The sequence below is a fragment of the Leopardus geoffroyi genome, chromosome B1 (assembly GCF_018350155.1).
Source record: "Leopardus geoffroyi isolate Oge1 chromosome B1, O.geoffroyi_Oge1_pat1.0, whole genome shotgun sequence".
Classification (NCBI taxonomy): Eukaryota; Metazoa; Chordata; class Mammalia; order Carnivora; family Felidae; genus Leopardus; species Leopardus geoffroyi.
Window position 1 is genome coordinate 60132943 of NC_059327.1, and position 19973 is coordinate 60152915.

Below are 19973 nucleotides of genomic sequence, written 5' to 3' on the forward strand. Positions count from 1 at the left end.
TAATACATTCACACTGAAATCTTATCTTCTGTGTCCTCCAATTTTAAATTCTTACATCACAAATTTACCGAGTCAAGCCCCCATCCCCTCATCAAAAGACACACCTTAAACCAAATCTCCAAATTTCATAAACATCCTGCCTTTCTCTCTCTACTCTGAGATGCTATAGACTGTCAAGGTAGACTTTCCCCTCAGATTTGCTTCATCTTCAGAGTGTTTTGATAGCATTTTTGGAGAGCTAGCATTTGATAAGGTATGATGAGGAAATGTGAAATAACATTCTGTCTGGATAAATAAAAGGTCATGTTTTAGGACTATTATAGTTCTATAAGTAAGTAAAGAATATCACAAAGTTACTAAAATGGAATAGGTATAGCATTGTAAAAGATGATAGAAGAATTTCATGTGACTGATATCAATGAGGATTATAAAAGATTGTTATTACTTGAAAATTCTGTTCATAGTCTTTTAGAATATTTAATCAGAAAAAGATATAGTGATCAGATTATAAATTATGAAAGAGAAAAGCATGGAGACATAATTCAGGATGTTACATTTAATGTATATACATCTGAAGAAAGCAGAACAAAGGAAGATAATAACAAAGAAAAGATAGAAAAAAATTCAGGTAATGAAAGAATCACATCTTTGTGAAAAGTGATCATCTCAAATTGGGGAATATTAATGAAGAAATCAAGGTTAACAGTTAAGACAAAACAGTTAGACATATTCAGTTTGCTTACAAAGGAATAATCAAATTGGGATCAGAATTCTCTTCCCCAAAGTAAATGTTAGAAGGCATTTGATCAGTCTTTCTGGAACTCAAAGGGAAAGATCTAGGATTTACAAGTTTTAAAGCCAGCCAAACTATAATTTAAGAGAAAGGGCAAAAAGAATAATTAGCATTTACATATCCTTTCTAAAACCTAATACCTAAGAATGATTTCAACCCAGTGAAATCTGAATCAGTGTAACATAGTCAAGTGAAGAAAGAAGTAGTTTAATACTATTAGTACCACAATCCAAAAATTGTCAACTCTCATTAAGTTTTCAATTTATACCAAGAATTGTTGTAAAATAGTTTATATTACCTTATTTAACTCCCAGTAATTAAATAAACAACCAAATATACAAACAAGTGAGGTTGGTACTATTGCCACAGATAAAGAAATTGAGATTTAGAAAGGTTAATTTCTGTTTCTAGTTTATATGGTGAGTAAATAATGGTTCCCAGATTCTGACCCAGATGTGTCTGATTCCAAAGCCTGTGTTCTTAATTGCTAGACTAGACTCCATATATAGAAGAAATACAAATGGAAAATTTTTATCATTAAATAATTAATATACACTTAATATAACAGATTTGTCAAATAAGGAAATCTCTGACCAAGAAAGGTTAAAAAGTAATTTATGACCTTATTGTCTACAAATTATTGTTAAATATTTTAATGGTTATGTTAAAAGGAAACACCTGTCAAGTATTCTTTTTGTGCTTTTCATATCTTTACATATAGTTGTATTTTCCAAATGGAAATATATATTACATATTATGTGGTAATCTGTCTTTCCATACCAGGCCATTCCATAGGAAATACCTTAAAGTCTATTCTGCTGTTTTATTACCTTTGAAGACAAAAATGTCATGGAGCAGGGGCACCTGAGAGGCTTAGTAGGTTGAGCTTCCTGTTCTTGGTTTTGGCTCGGGTCATGATCTTGGTGTTCATGAGTTCAAGCCCCATGTTGGGCTCTGTGCTGACAGTGTGGAGCCTGCTTAGGATTCTCCCTCCCTGTCTCTCTGCCCCTCCCTGGCTCTCTCTCTCTCAAAATAAATAAATAAACTGAAAAAATATCATGGAGCAGATCTAAAATATACTATTAACCTTTCTTGTGAATGGTCTAATTAATAATAAGTTCTCATAACAATCTTTTAATTTTATTAATAATATATTATTTAAAGAGAACTAAAATGACATTTGAGTCTAATGAACATATCCATGCCCCAAATAAAATAATGTGTAAGTGTATTTTGCAAACTATAGTATTCTGGAGGTGAAGGAGGCATTTTGCTTCTTATTATTTGTACAGCTACTTTGTAATTTAAATAGTACTTTTATATTTTTATTTAATTTGAAGTTATCAACAAGGGTATATCTGGCAAGCTAAGAGTTTTTTATTTCAATATAACATATAAAAATGACTCAGCATTTATACAAGCCTTTGGCTTAGTAATTGGCAACTCAGAATAATAGAATTCTGACTTTAAACTTTTTCAGTATATCTTATATCTCAATTCTATTCATTTTTTATTTTTTGTTGATTATATTCTCTTATTTCAAAACATTAATGCTGCTTTCATATTTATTTCTCAAAATTGTTAAAAATATCGGGGTGCACGGGTGGCATCCCACTTTGGCTTAGGTAATGATCTCATGGTTCGTGGGTTTGAGCCCTGTGTGGGGCTCTGTGCTGACAGCTTGGAGCCTGAAGCCTGACTCAGATTCTGTGTCTCCTTCTCTCTCTGCCCCTCCCCTGCTCATGCTCTTTCTCCTTCTCTCAAAAATAAATAAATGTAAAAAAAAATAACTTAGAAAATTTTTAAAAAATGGTTAAAAATTTCTAATGCATATAATGTAATCTAGAGGGCATAAAACATAGTAACATTTTTGGAAGGTTAAAGGAGAAGCACAGTCAGTATAGGATCTAAGTGATTGCTCATATTCATGGAACACATACAGTCCAGGATATCCTTCTTAAGATAGAGATTATGTTCATATTTAATGTGTGAAGACCTGGATTAAAAAAAAATTTTAACGTTTATTTATTATTGAGAGACAGACACAGAGCGTGAGCAGGGGAGGGGTAGAGAGAGGGGGAGACATGGAATCTGAAGTAGGCTCCAGGCTCTGAGCTGTCAGCACAGAGCCTGACGTGGGGCTTGAACTCACAAACTGCGAGATCATGACCTGAGCCAAAGTCGGTCGCTTAACCAACTCAGCCACCCAGGCACCCCAAGAACTCGCTTTATTAAAAAAAGAAACTTCTACAAAATGGTGTTTCAGCTCTTAGATGAGTAGTGATTCTAAAATTTCAACAACTTGCCTTTAATTTGATATTTTTAGAGAGGTTAGTTACCTGTATTCTCAAAGCACAGTAATCTGTTTCACAAATGGAATCAGCCGCCTAGTAATTAAAATTTCTTTAGCTTTTAACAGAAAAATCAATGATAATGTTATCAAGTGAACCATATGTTTTTGAAATGGTAATGAGAAAAAGAATGGCATCTCTTTTGCCTACCATTTTATTTCCTTTTAGGACAATGAAAGACAACTCTGGAAAATATGGTGTTCTATTGCCAACCAAATTAACCTTTGTATTAATTCTTGGTTCTAGCTGGTTTTACATTTTTTCCTTTCTTTGAGTTAATATTAACTAAAGGAAGAGAATATGATTTTAGGAAAAGCCAGTTTGCTGCTAAATAAAATCTTGACTGGGTAATCCATAAGTAAGGTCGTTACCTACAGAATAAGGAACTTTTATATTTCTGTATTAAAAGAAATTTAACCCAAACAAAAGTTTTAGAATTTTGGAAATAATCTTTATACACACATGTATGTGTATATATATAAGTGACTAATATCTAATGCAGAATTAAAGTAATAGCCAGATTCTTTAGAGTAATATTTGCTTTGAACTGTTTTAAATCAATGTCCTACATGGCATTTTATTATGTTTAGTGTGAGTCAAGATGTACAAATATCTACAAACAAGAAAAAGAAAGAAAAAATGAAGAAAGTGGTATCATAATAAAGGTGGAAGACATTCATTATCAGAAGTTTTGTTTATAGACATTAGTTGCACATCTAGCCATGTTTTGCTCTGGGGATGAAGGGGACAAAGGAAGCACATTATATCTTGACTGGTTTTATGCCAATTTGGTTCACAGCTTTCTACTTCGTTAATGAAATGCATTGATGGCATTAGAGTCAGGAATCCAAGATAAGTGAGATATCCTAGCTAATTTTCTTAATAGCTGAAATACTTACAAAGTGTGTAAAGTATTTGAATGTAATTTTTAATTTCTTATTAGTACTTGGTTTTATAAGGACATTGGACTTAAATTTTATTATGCTTTTACTCATAAAAGTTCGTCAATATTCTGATAAATACCAATGAATGATTTCATGGTGAACTATATATCTCAGAAGTCATCAAATGTTTAGGAAGTAAAAGATGATTCGGAAAATATTGATGATCACTAAATTATATGGTAAGGTGCCCCACCACTTTTTTTGATTTTCAAAGTAATCTATCAATCATTTGCCAAAATGATACCAGGATTGATTCAGGAAATGATTACCATCCACATAAAGGGGGAATCCAATCTTGTTATTTTACTTTTTAATATAATACACAACTTATTTTTGTACTTTGAAGCATTGGTAACGCACCTAAAATTTTTGTAATATCTATTCAAGTACAATTCCATTTTTTGTTTTAAATTGCATTTGGGATGTTTTTACATCACTTCTCTTCATTAAAAAACTGTAATAGTTAAATGTAAGAACTAAAGCAGTACTAGTATTTAGATAATTTACAAATATTGAGAACATATGCTAAAGGGACTAAACTTCATTAACACTCATATGGTATCTTATAGCAAAAGGAAAATCTGTGCCAAATAAATATGGTGTGTTGAATAGGAATCAGTTATGAGTTGCTCCACAAAGACATATATTAATCTCCTTTTTGGAAAGTGAGGGTTGACAGAAATATTCATTTGATAAATAATAGAAAAAATGGCAAAAAGTTTATATAGCACTATAGCAGGATTTTAACTTTGCTCCCTTTATAATTCAGTTTCCATTGAAGCTCTAACCTGCTGGCTAAACATTAGCTGCCAAGTGCATCCACATTCCAAAGTGAAGGATAAACCAGCTGGGTGGCTTTTGCAAGGAAAATTCTAGACACTAGTTTTGTAGCACTTAGCCACTCACCAACCTTGAGGGATTGAATAGGCTCAATTTAAAATTATAGATGGGATTTATTGGGGTAGAAGTGATAGTGTCTGTGAGGCCTTTCTGTCATGCTACGGGAAGTGAGGTGAAAGCTGGATGGTAATGTAATCATTAAGGAGACCACATAGAGAACTTGACATATGTTCATGGAGTTTGGGGAACACAGTGGATTCACACTGGGAAAGGCTAAGGGTAGACTGCATGGATAACTAACTAGCTGTTTTAAGTGAGGAGGGGTGGCTTCACAATGAGTGCCTGAACTCCAAGAATTTGTTGTATTTTCTGAGTTTGTCATGCTCCCAGAGTTTGTTGGGACATAGGATGTCTTGAGTGTTTATCATGGGCCAATTGAGAGACACAAAATAGGAAGAGTTAGTCGGTAAGTCATTTTCAAGGATCTGGCTCCAAATCTTCCCTCAGAAGGACTGTTAGGAACTCTTAAGAGCAGACTGATAAATCAGGAGAAGATTCCTGGCAATGAGAGGTAACCTAAAAACCTACTGTGATTCCAAAGAAACATCTTCCATGGCCAGAGAGCATCAGTGCTATGTGACTAAAATACCTGTTAAATAAAACCAAAGATATTCCTGAACATTTCCCCTACATACTCACCCTTCCCTAATCCTGGAGATATTGAAAGCCCGTTAGACTGCTCTCAGGTGTGAAGGACTGATCCAAAGAAGGATAAAAGAGTCAATCTTATCTTTTTACTAATGGAGGATTTTTACTAATGGCCTGAAGCTGGCAGGAGCAGGTGAGGGAGAGAAGCTTTAATTAAAAAGAAATATTCAAAATTTTTGCATTGCACATAGACATTTTTTAATTTCTATAAATTTTGTGAGTGAAGTGACTTATTAATATTTAATTAGGTAAGAGTAATAAAGTCATGATGTCACCTATGAAAAGAATTTTGCCTGTCCCAAATTCATATGATGAAGCCCTAATCCCCAACTTAATGATATTTGGAGGTAGAGGCTTTGAGAGATAATTAGATTTAGTTAACGCACTAAGTGTGGGGTCCCCAGGATGGGATTAAATATCCTTGTAAGAAGAAAAAGAGACCAAGACAGGGTTTCTGTCTACCTTGTGAAGACTCAGAGAGAAGATAGCCTTCTGCAAGCCAGGAAAGAGGGCTTTCACCAGATAGTGAATCTGCTGTCACCTTGATCTTGAACTTCCTAGTCTTTAGAACTGTGAGAAATAAATGTCTGTTTTGTTAAGGTACCCAATTCATTACATTTTCTTATAGCACTCTGAGTAAGCTAAGACAGGACCTATATGGGAAACTAACCCTATAGAGTTTAAAAGGACAGTGTAAGAATAAAAAAAAGCCACATATATAATTGTTTCTAATTAATAACCCAAACTTAATTTAACTACCTGAAAAATTATTCTGCTGTTTTCCAAAAATACCTGTTAAACAAAGGATGAATAATATAATAGTGCATTAATTTATATTAACAACGTGTCAGAGATACTCATTTAAAAAAACTCTAAAGCTTAAGTTGCTTTGTATCATTCACTGAAATTCTTTGTTTTGTTTCACCCCATTACCTCTCTTAATTGACTTTCTCAGTCTATATTTCATTCTCAAAGAAATATTTAATAATGAGAAGTGAAACAAATTAATAGCCATTTTGACTACCAATTACAAAGCTTTGTTCCTCCTGTTTTTATTTTACATCAAGTTGGATTATTCAATCTTTCATTTAAAAATAATTTTTTAATGTTTATTTATTTTTGAGAGAGAGAGTGAGAGAGAGACAGAGCATGAGCAGGGGAGGGGCTGAGAGAGAGAAGGAGACACAGAATCTGAAGCAGGATCCAGGCTCTGAGCTGTCAGCACAGAGCCCAATGCGGGACTAGAACTCAGGAACTATGAGATCATGACCTGAGCCAAAGTTAGACGCTTAACCAACCAACTGAACCACTTGGTTGCCCCTTCAATCTTTCATTATTAATCAAGTAAATCCATACCTTCTCTTTTTGATTGGCCTGCTTATGCCATTGCCAATGGGGTCCATATGAAAGAATACTGATATGGCAATGATTTCATAGTGTACTCTGTCTTTTGATGACTCTCCAGAGAGAAGTTATGAGGTCCCCCACCTAATGTGGAGTGTTAACTCTTCTAGAAACTGCATGAAGTCAATGCTTTATGCCACTGATTTAAACACCTCCATCTCTCTATCTAATGCATCTTTGTTCTCTATTATCATATTCTTGAGTAGAGGAAGGGGGCATGAAAAGAAACATACATATATCAAGTAAGTGAAAAATTAAAACAAATATCATTCTAATATATAACTAGGAAGCATCTGATAATTACAGTCTCTGGATATTGTAAAATATAAAAAGTAACCAGTAAAAGTTAGGACCTTCTCTTCCTTTCCCTTGTTGATGAACACATAGATCTCATTAGTGTAAGGCTGGCTTGATTTCTCTTGGGTTGTTATGAAGATTAATGGGATATATTACAGTCAGTAGTCATTATTGTTAATCTTATTCCTCTTCCACCTCTTCTCCATTATCATCATTAACTTCAACCTATAATCCCACCTAGGTTTTAATTGTTCTTATGAGAGTGTCATGGGACACTATCATTTTCAAGAATCATTTTGATACAAAATTAGAGTTGTAAAATATTAAAACTTGTAGTCTTTTAGGTACCCACATACATATTTATGATATTTTCCCATTTCTTATGTATCTTAGAAATCTATAAATTCATAATAAATGCTTTAAAATATTATTGATCTAAAACTGTTTATACTGTGAAACATTCAGAAGATAATCACACATCTTAGCTGCTTTCAAGACCATATGGACTTTTTCCCTATCAAAGACTAGAGAAACAAAGTCAATGATCTACATTCAACATGCAAGTTTGGCATCTACAAAAGTCAATTTTTTTCAGTACTTACACAAAAATTAATAGCATTAAATGCATATGTTAAAACAAAAGAAAGTTCTCAAATAAAAATTTTAAGCTTTTATTATAAGAAATTTAAAAAGAATAGAAAATTATACTCAAAGCAAGCAGAAAGTAGGAAGTAACAAAGACAAGTGTAGCAATACATAAAATTTAAGCAGAAAAACAAAGAAAATAAATGAAAACATAAGTTTATTCTTTGAACAACAATAAAATTGATAAAACTCTAGCCAGACTAACAAAGAAAAAGAGAAGATACAAAATATAAATATGAAAATATCTGAGGAAATCACTATCAAAAGGAATGCTGTGAGCAATTCTATGCCAATAAATATGACAATTTGAATTCCTTGACAGACAAAAACTATCAAAACTCACTCAAGAAAAACAAATAATATAAAATGTCTGATATCTGTTGAGGAAATTGAATTCAGTTAGACAATGAAAAGAACTTTAGGGACATAATTTTACTGGTGATTTCTACCAAACATTCAAGGAATAAATAGTAACCAATGTTACTGAATCTTATAGTAAACAGAAGATAACACTTTCTAACTCATTTTATGAAGCTGTAATTACACTAGTACCAAAAAACCCCCAACATACAAGAAATAAAACTTATAGAACAGTAATCCTTATGGACAATGATGCAAAAATACACAACCTAATGTAAGAAAATTCAATGCAAAGAATGTGTAAAAAGAATAACATAGCATGATCAAGTGATGTTTATTCCAGGTATGCATAGCTGATTTGACATTCAAAAATTAATCAATTTATATAATCACATTAATAAACTAAGAAGAAAACTCATATGATCATCAAAACATGCTGTAAAAACTTTCAACAAGTATAACATTCATTCATGAGTAAAATCCCAACAAACATGAAAGAGAAAGCAACTTTTTAGAAATTTATTTTTAATTTATTATTACTTTTTAGAAAGCAACTTCTTTGTTTTATTTTTAAAAATTTTTTTGACATTTATTCATTTTTTGAGAGAGAGATGTAAACTCATGATGTAAACTATGAAAATTATAAAACATTAATGAAAGAAGTTGAAGACAACACAAGTATATGGAAAGACATTCAATTTTCATTGATGAGAGGAATAAATACTATCAAAATGTCCATACAACCTGAAGCAATCTACAGATTTAATGCAATCCATATCAAAATACCAATAGCATTTTTCACAGAACTAGAACAAATGATCCTAAAATTTGTATGGAACTACAAAACACCTCAAATAGCCAAATCAATCTTAAGAAAGAAAAACAAAGCTAGAGGTATCACAATTCCAGATTTCAAATTATATTACAGAGCTATAGTAATGAAAACAATATGGTACTGGCACAAAAATAGACACATTGATCAATAGAACAGAACGGAAAGCCCAGAAATAAACCTAAGATTTCATAGTCAATTAATCTTTGACAAAAGAAGTAAGGATGTGCACTGGGGAAAAGACAGTCTCTTTGACAAATGGTATTGGGAAAACTAGACAAATACAGGTGAAAGAATGAAACTGGACTACTTCATGACACCGTACACAAAAATAAACTCAAACTAGTTTAAAGACCTAAATGTGAGACCTGAAACCATAAAAATCATAAAAGAGATCATTGGCAGTAATTTCTCTGACATTGGCCATAACAGTATTTTTCTGTATATGTGTCCTGAGACAAGGGAAACAAAACAAAATTAAAGTATTGGGACTATATCAACATGAAAAGTTTCTGCACATCAAAGGAAACAACCAACAAAACTAAAGGACAACTTACTGAATGCAAGAGGATATTTGCAAATGACATATCTGATAAAAAGTTACTACCTAAAATATATAAAGAATGTACACAACTAAACACCCCCAAAACAATCTAGTTAAACAACGGACAGAACACCTGAGCAGACATTTCTCCAAAGAACAAATTCAAATGCCAACAGACATATGAACGGGTGCTCACCATCACTCATCGTCAGGGAAATACAAATCAAAACCACAGTGAGATACCACCTCACACCTGTCAGAATGGCTAAAATCAGCAATACAAGAAACTTGTGTTGGTCAGGATGTGGAGAAAATAGAACCCTTGTACAACTTTGGTGGGAATGTAAACTGGTACCACCACTGTGTAAGACAGTATGAAGGTTCATTAAAAAATTAACAGTAGAATTACCAAATGATCCCGTAATCACACTAGTGGGTATTTACCCAAAGAATACAAAGACATTAGTTGAAAGGAATATATGAACCCCCTATATTAATTATAACATTAATTAATTACAGCATTATTTAACAATAGCCAGACTATGGAAGCAGCCCAAGTGCCCATCAATAGATGAATGGATAAAGAAGATGAGAAGATGCGATATATATATATATATATATATATATATATATATATATATACATACACACACACACACACACACACAATGTATATACAATGTATATATATGTATATATACAATGGAACGTTATTCAACCATAAGAAAAGAGGAAATTCATATGATTTCACTCATATGTGGAATTTAAGAAACAGAACAGTTGAACAAAACAGATGAACAGAGGGGAAGGTGGGAGAAAAAAGAGAGAGGGAAACCATAAGGGACTCTTAACTATAGAGAACAAACTGAAGGTTGATGGAAGGGAGATGGGTGGGGGATGGGCTAAATGGGTGCTGGGTATTAAGAAGGGCACTTGTGATGAGCACTGTGTGTTATATGTAAGTGATGAATCACTAAATTGTACTCCTGAAACCAATGTTACACTATATGTTAGCTAACTAGAATTAAATAAAAACTTGAAACAAAAAAAAATAAAATAAAAGCAAGAAGAAACAGAGAAAAAATTAATGAAATGTTGCCATTTGCAACAACACGGATGGATCTAGAGAATATAACCCTAAGCAAAATAAGCCAGTCAGAGAAAGACAGATGCCATATGGTTTCATTTATTTGTGGAATCCAAGAAACAAAATAAATGAACAAAGGGAAAAAAAAGAGAGAGAGAGAGACAAACCAAGAAACCATGAAACAGACTCTTACCTATAGAGAACAAACTGATAGTTACCAGTGGAGAGGTTGGGTGGGTGATGGGTGAAATAGATAAGCGGATTAAGGGTATACGTATCTTGATGAGCATTGAGTTATATATAGAATTGTTAAAGCACCATATTGTACACTTGAAACTAATATAACACTGTATGTTAACTACACTAGAATTAAAATTTTTAAAAGGCATATATATTGGACAGAAGAAACAAAACACACTTGACAATAATTAAAGAAGACATAACTTAATGGAGATATATATACTATTTTCATGGCTGAAAAACTTAATATTGTTAAGATGTCAATTCTCCCCAAATTGGTCTGTGGATTTAATACAATCCCAATAAAAATCCCAGCAGCATTTTATGTAGATTTGAATAATTGAATTCTAAATTACCCATGGAAATGCAAAGGACCTAGAACAACTGAAACAAATTTGAAAAAAAAATGGAAGAATAATGCTGATTTTAAGAATTGTTACAAAGCCACAGTAGTAATGATAGTGTGGTGTTGGCTAATGTTGTAGAAAAAGAGATCAATGGGATAGAATAGGGAATCTGACAATAGAGCTGCATAAATATAGACAAATAGCTTTTGACAAAGTTGTAAAGTAATTCAATGGAGAAAGAATAGTTTTTCCAAGAAATTGTCCTTTAAAAGCTGATGTCCATATGAAAAAAAATAAAGCTTGACCTTACACACCTTACACAAAAATTAACCCCAAATTGATCATAGCCCTAAATATTAATGTAATTGTATAAAATATCTGGAAGAAAATTGTATAAAATATCTGGAAGAAAATATTATCTGGAAGAAAATACCTGTATAAAAATAGGAGAAAATCTGCATGACTTTGGGTTAATAAAACAATTTTTAGCCACTACAACAGAAATATAATCTATAAAGAAAAAAATACATTGTGTGGGGGGGTACCTGGGTGTCTCAGTCGGTTGGGCCTCTGACCTTGGCTCAGGTCATGATCTCATGGTTTGTGGGTTTGAGCCCCACATCGGGCTCTGTGCTGACAGGTCACAGCCTGAAACCTGCTTTGGATTCTGTGTCTCCCCCCTTTCTCTGCCCCTCCCCTGCTTATATTCTATCTCTCTCTGTCTCTTAAAAATAAACAAAACGTTAAAAAATTTTAAAAAATACATGGGGCTTTGTCAAATTTGAAAACTTGTAATCTGTGAAATACACTCTTAAAAGAATGAGAAGATAAGTCATAGAGTCAGAGAAAATATTTGTAAATCACATTTTTCATAAAAACCTTTTGTTCAAAATATATAAAGGCCATTAAGAGATCAACAAAAAAACCTGAAGTAAAAAATAGTTAAGCCTTATGGAAGACATATTCCCAATGAAGGTATAGTAAATAAGCATATGAAAAACTATTAATATCATAATACATTAAAAATACAAAGTAAAACTACAATGAGATACTGCTGCAAAATGTTGTCAGTGGTATGCAAAATTGTACAGCCATTTCGGAGAAAGTTTGGCAGTTTCTTATAAAGTTAAACATACTCTTACCATATAACCTGGCAATTCCACCCCTAGATTATTATCTAAAAGAAATGGAAACTTATCTTCACACAAAAACCTTGAGTTTTCATAGAAGTTTTATTTGCAACTGGTAAAAGCTGGAAACAACCAAGGTATCTTTCAAACTGAATGAATAAACAAATTATGGTACATTCATTCAACAGACTACTATTCAGCAATAAAAAGATACAACTATCGATTCATGCAACAACTTGGATAAGTGTTAAATGCATTCTACTAAGTAAAAGAAGGTTTATTCATAAGGTTTCACAGTCTTGAATTTATTTATGTGACAATCTGGAAAAGGGAGCACTAGAGGAATGGAAAACAGATCAATATTTGCCAGGATTTGAGGGTTTAGGGATGTGGTTGACTATAAATGAGAAGTGTGGAGGATATTTTGGATGATGAGAGTCTTCTATAAGGAAATGTAGTATTGGATACATGACTCAAAACTCAAACAACTGTATACCGCAAAAAGCATATTCTGTCACACATAGAGGGAATCCAACAAGGAATGCAGATTGTAGGAAACAAATCTAAATTACAAACGAATCTCATAAACACAGTAAAGTGGGTTGGAAGAAGGGACGCGTCCCAAGTAACTTTGGCAAATAGCATTTAACCGGATATTGTGAAGCAAAAGATGAAAAGAACCCAATGTCGTGTTGTTGGCAAAATTGTTTCTCACAGGGCTGTGGCTTGGTACATTTTAAGGTATGTATGCTAGTGTCCAGCAAATAAGCATATATTTTAGATATTGACATTCACGATTTTTACTGTGTGAGGAATTCTAAACAATAGAGGAGGTTAAAATTTTGGTGCTGGGTTAGACTGAAGTTGTCAATAGGAAGAGATAATAGCCAGAGAGAGAGAGAGAGAGAGAGAGAGAGAGAGAGAGAGACAGGTGGTTGGACACACACACACACACACACACACACACACACACACACACACAGAAAGGTAGGTAGGTAGATAAATGGATAGATATGTAGGTAGATCGGTAGATGTAAACATACATATGTGTATGTATCCAAACACATATGTACAGAAATAAATATAGATGCGTGCAGATATATAGGTTAGCATTTTCAGATATTTCATTGCTCTGTCATCTTAAAGAGCTTATAAACAGTGATGCCCCTGTAGCAACGAGCACACCCAGCATCCAGATCTAGGTTTTTAAGTATTATTATTCAATGAAGGGCATCAGGGCTCCTTGGAGAAGTGGTTAATTCCAGGACTGGGGCAGGGGAAAGTACAGTAGACCATGTAATGCACTAGAGTACATTATACCTATTCTAACAATTAGTTCCTACATCAAATTTTAGATTACGTGAATTTCCTTTTGAATACATTTCCTCTCTAAATACATGAAGGAAATTAAAAAAAGAAATGAAAGGAAATAAATATAGATCATAAAGCTGCACTCCTGCATCTTTTTTTTTTTAAGAGAGCATATGAAGCATAATATTTGAGAGGGAGGCTGACTCACCTGTTTCTTGGTTTTTATTGGCAGACAAGTTATACATAATCCTGTGATTCTGAGAAGGGGTATTATTTAATACTTACTTCCCTCTGCAAATAAGTTAAATGACATTTTCTGAAACCATTTCCATCTCTGAAGCATTGAGATTAGTCTACATTATTATTTTACATAAGAAGAAGACCAAGTCCACTAAATCATAAAATTAGAGAACATTTAATATCTTGAAGGAGGAAGTGGCATATCCACACACCATCATCCTACTATTCACCATAGGATGAAACAGAATACGAACTGTAGGGGAGTGAGACAGTGAAGAGCTTCTAGTGGACGTTATGCTGTGATAGGCTCAGTTGTGACCTTGGTTGCACAAAACAATCTTCATTTCAAAACCAGTAATTTCGGCTATCTTGAGGGTTCATAAATCTGACCCCTTTTTGCTTTGAAGGGACTACTGTGCTCACTATAAATATTTACTTTTTTATATATGAGCTGCAAGCTTGATTAAACATGCAGTAGTCAGCACAACAGGTGATGAAAAGTACACAGAGGGTGTGTGTGCCCCCAGGCACCAATGCCTCTATCTTATAGCACCTTTGTCTGGTTTCTTACTTACCCTTTAAAACACTGATATTTTGAGACTGACAGCTAAATGACAGTCTAGAAGAATGTGTACATACATTCAACATCTCTAAAGAATTGAACAATAATTCAAGAAGATTACTATTGTAGTGATGACAATAACACAAGAATCTCCAGCTGTAAAATACCATTGTTCATATATTTTTAAAATCATTACTAATACACATTACTTAGAACAATGTGTCTACTGGGGTTAAAGTGGTTGTTTTTTAACTTGAAAAATAAAATAGCACAAATGTTGCAATTAAGAAATAGGATGATAAAATACATTAAGACAGCTTATTGCTTTATTATAAATTGCCACAAAATAAGGAAGAAAAGCCAATCCAAAGCAGCTTGAGTAAAGCTGATTCCCACTTTATCCATAATAATACATAACCTATATCTTATGTACAAATAGCCTATGATTACTTTTATGTTTTTACATGATACTTATTATACTGTTAACATGTTTTTCTGGTTCCTTCTAGCATAATTACCAGAATGTCTGAAGAAGGACATAAATAGAAGAGTTAATGGGAAAAGAATATATTTATAATTATGTGTTGTGATAAGGTGGGATGTTGGCAAAGAAAATGGGTCTTAAGAAACAGTGTTTTTAATTCTTTGAATGAGAAAAGCAGGTCCACAGGTTATAAGCAGAGTTTTAAGAATCTTTGGAGACTTTTCAAAAGAGGCTGAGTCAGGGAGATTGATAGCATGAACTCTGAAGTACTTAAAAAAAATCCTGCAATCCATTCTTTTTTGGTGAATCAAGCCAGGATATTCCTGATTACAAGGAGTTTCTGCTGATAGAAGAAAACTATGGTAGATAGAGGGCTGGGTGTTGGTCTCGGAGGTGTACTACAAAAGGACAAATCAGCAAGTAATGCCCTCTAAATGGTGTCTTTCTATTTGCTTTTTCCATTCCACCTAGTCCCAGAAATACATGACTCATTAAAATAACTATGAGTCTTGTTACTCAAACATAATTTAAGACTTCGATCTTGTGATTTAACAAAAGTAGTATAGTTTTAAAAGTGATTTGCGGTGATCTGATGACTTTTTTTCCTGTGGTGTCTGTTAAATAGGTTGATTAATTACAAGAATTAAAAATATAGTTAATCATATTTTTTCTGCTGTGACTTTTACAGCTCTTTGTGTTCTTTAAACTTGAAGAGGGTTTGGGTTTAACCTAATGTTTATTTTAATGAGTGTACTGTATCAATGTTAATAGCAGAAATATAATGTCAAAATAACTTCCTGAATGACTTTAAAATCATACGGACACTCTAGAATTGAAGAGAAATCAACAAATCTAGACAGGAATGTCAGCGCAGTATCATCTTCCACAGGTGCTATGATCTGTATACTGTAAGCATTTTTGCAAATGGAAATGATTCTACAAATTTAAGTTTTATTATTGTTCTTGCTATTATAATAAATACTCTAAAAATGTGTAAACCAGGACAAAATTTTTCTCACACTCTCCTCTTTAATGTTTTTTTTCAAAAAATTTATTTATTTATTTATTTTAAGAGAGAGCAAGACAGCAGAGGAGGGGCAGAGAGAGAATCTCAAGCAGGCTCTGTGCTGTTAGTGCAGAGCCCAGTGTGGGGCTTAAGCTCACAGACTGTGAGATCATGACCTGAATTGAAAACCAAGAGTTGGATGCCCAACCGAGTGTCTAGGTGCCCCCCTGCTCTTTTAAAAATTTTTTTTGAATGTTTACTTATTTTTGAGACAGAGAGAGGCAGAACGTGATCAGGGGAGGGGCAGAGAAAGAGAGGGAGACACAGAATCCAAAGCAGGCTCTAGGCTCTGATGCCGGGCTTGAACTCATGAACTGCAAGATCATGACCTGAGCCAAAGTCAGATGCTCAACTGACTGAACCACCCAGGCGCCACAGGTGCCTGCTCCCTTTTAATGTGTTACCTCTTACTTCACAGCTTTGTTGAATTCTGGAATAACGGTATTTCCTATACATCACTGGAATACAGATTTCAAGAATGCAGAGGTTTTAACAATCCTATTCACTGTGGTATCCCTAGTACCTAGAAGTGAGAGCAGAGATGGAAATAAGAGAGAGCAGATAGGAAGCTATTGCATAAAGTTGGCAAGTGATGATGATGGTAGCTTGGACCAGGGTAGTTGTAGTGGAAGTACTAAGAGGTGGTCAGATAATATATTGTTAATGTAGAGCCAAAATATTTTGTTAATAGGTTAATTGTAAGGTATGAGGGAAAGAGAAGAGTCAGAGACTCTTCTTTTCATTTCTTTCCTTTTCTTTCCTTTCTTTCCTTTCCTTTCCTTCCTCTTTTCCTTTTCCTTTTCCTTTTCCTTTTCCTTTTCCTTTTCCTTTTCCTTTCTTGCCTTGCCTTGCCTTGCCTTGCCTTTCTTTTTGACCTGAGGTGCTAGGTTAATAATGCAGTTTCTACTCACTGAGCAGACACCTGGTTATGATTCTGAGATTCTAGCATAGATGTTAGGTTGACATATAAATTCAAAGAAGGCTCTGTGTATACATTGTAGTGTCTACATTATAGACATTATTTTGGATGTAAGGAAAAAATGAGTGACTATAAAAAGGAAAAACATAAGTTTCAAGAATTGAACCCTGGGATATTCCTGGCAAAGGAGTCTGTCAAACAGCACTCACATATCTAATAAGATGAGGATGAGAACTGGGTATGGGAATCAGGGATTCAAGTCACTGTTTATATTCTTAAGGACAGTTTAGGTGAAGTGAGTGAAAACCCAATTAAAATGGATTCAGAGAGGGGCACCTGGGTGACTCAGTTGGTTAAACATCTGACTCTTGGTTTCAGCTCAGATCATGATCTCATGGATTGTGGGATTCACTGCCGCCTAGGGCTCCATGCTGACACCATGGAGCCTGCTTGGGATTCTCTCTCTCTCTCTCTCTCTCTCTCTCTCTCTTCCCTTCCCTCACTCGGGAGCACATGTGTGCTCTCTCTCTCTCAAAATAAACTTTTTAAAAAAGTAGATTCGGAGAGAATTGGAGTAGAGGAATTGAATATATTGAATGCAATGAACTTTTGAAGAATTTTACTATAAAAAAAAAGAATTTACTAGTAACTGGTGAGGGAAGTTGGATTATAAAATATTTTTACTATGGTAGAAGCCATTTAAAAATAAATATTATGCTGAATCTAAGAGACTATTTCCATTCATGAAATTTTGATGTTATTCAAATTTGTTAATAAATTTTATTAATGCACACATATATTGTGTGTATGTATGTATGTGTGTTTGTGTTTATTTTACTTTTATTTTTTTTAAATCTTTTATTTATTCTTGAGAGAGAGAGACCTAGTGCAATCAGGGGAGGAAGAGAGAGGGGGGTGGGAATCTGAAGCAGGCTCCAAGCTCTCAGCTGTCAGCATAGAGCCCAATGCAGGGCTCGAACTCACAAACTGCAAGATCATGACCTGAGCCGAAGTCAGATGTGTTAACCGATTGAGTCACCCAGGCACCCCTGTGTGTCTGTGTTTATATACATGTGAATGATTATACACACATATATGTGTGTATGTGTAAAGTTAACTTGCTAACAAACTTAACTTCATCTCTAGAAGTAGTGCATTGGCTACTGAAGGGCAGGGCTTTTGAGTTAGAGTAGGTTTAAAACGTTGGAACTGTTGCTACATAAACACTAATAATAGAGCACCTTTTTGAGGTGTTTTATAGTTGTATTTGCCCAGCCCTTATATTCAAAAGCAATCGATAGCTATTATAAGGGGGCTTAAAAATTTTAACAGCATGCTTATATATTGCTTCAAGGAAAAAGTGACTACATTTAATTTTTCCAGTTCAATACATATTAGTTCAACAGAGGCTTCAGAAAAAGTTGAAGCATAACTAGCATGATTCATAACTTTTGTTGAATCAAAGTGTGTAAAGTTCAGACAATGCAGTCTTGTGATAGTAGAAAGCAATCTAAAGTATGAATAACCTTTCATTAATATTTGTTCAGTAAGTCATATTGCAGATAAATAATCAAAGTCAGAGTTTTTGGATGGAAACTTTTCTCTCAGGAATATCCTTCAATAGAAAAAGCCTGATTTAAAAATAATCTTGCCTAATCAACAGCTCCTGCTCCCATGGGAGGTCTTCTCAGCTTGCAATCACTCCTGGATAGAATGCCCTGAATTTGTTTTTGATTTACTGAGTGCTCTTCCTTCACTACCTCTAATTCATTGCTAAGTGCCAATGCATTTGCTCCCTATTAGTTGGGCTAAAATGTAGAATGTCAGGTTGCCCACACTAGACATTGTCTAAATTGCTGTTTGGCTTTGATGCTCTTTTGGTGAGCACTTTTGGGAAAAATTTATGAGTAAAAGCATCTTTGTAACAATACTGCTGCTGATTTTCTACCTCTTAATGGCGTTCCCAAAGGACCTACTTTTTGCCTTGTAACATGAAGTCAGTAAGTATGTAGGATCATCACACTTATGCAGTTTTACTTTTTGTGTGTGTGAGAAATGGTTTTGGAGTTAGACAAGATCCAATATCACCACTGCTTGGCTTTTCACTTGGAGGAAAGTACTGACCTTCTCTGAGCCTTAGTATATTCATGTAGAAAATGGGAATACTTTCCTTGAAGATTGTGAAGACTAAAAATAATGTATTATAGAACCACTGAACAGAATATCTGGTGTCTCCAAGAAGACAAAATTTTTGCATGTTAGATGGTATGCTTATGGAAAGATTTGCTGTGAACAACTAAATTAGACAAGTTATGTAAAGCTCCTGATGTATGGTAGAGATTCAGATAATTTTAATAATTGTTTTTCTACTTTAGTTATAATACATAATGTTAATTCAGATATGGACTATAATATCAATATGTTGTATTTCTTGTACTACTCCTAAAATTAATATTTTTCTATCAATCAATAAATATGGTAGAAATAAAATATTGTCAAAAGGCTAGGAAAAGGAATAAAGATTAAAGTTTACTTTGAGTCAAAAAGGAAGAGTATAATCAAATAAATCTATCTATAGTAAATTAAATGCTACTGTGTAAAAAGGGGGATTAGTTGATGACACAACAGGACAAAAGCAGCCAACAGTTTCACTAGAAGAATCAGGCCAATATGTTTGGAAGAGGCAATATATTATAGTGGATAAAATCTCAAATTATAATGACATAGGGATGACTGGATTTAGATCCTGGCTTTGGCAAATATATGTATTTTAGTACTCTACAATGCAATTTCCCTCAATGTAGGGAGGATATTTTAATAACATCTTCCTGAAAGGTGATTTATATCTGACTAATTAATAAAAAACCTC

The 19973-nt window shown here is 33.7% G+C and overlaps 1 protein-coding gene across 1 annotated transcript in view; it reads right to left on the minus strand.

Annotated features, from left to right (window-relative positions):
• Positions 1–19973, minus strand: part of ANXA10 (annexin A10) — a 98966-nt gene that overhangs the window by 76408 nt on the left and 2585 nt on the right. The gene's annotated exons all lie outside the window — the stretch shown is intronic.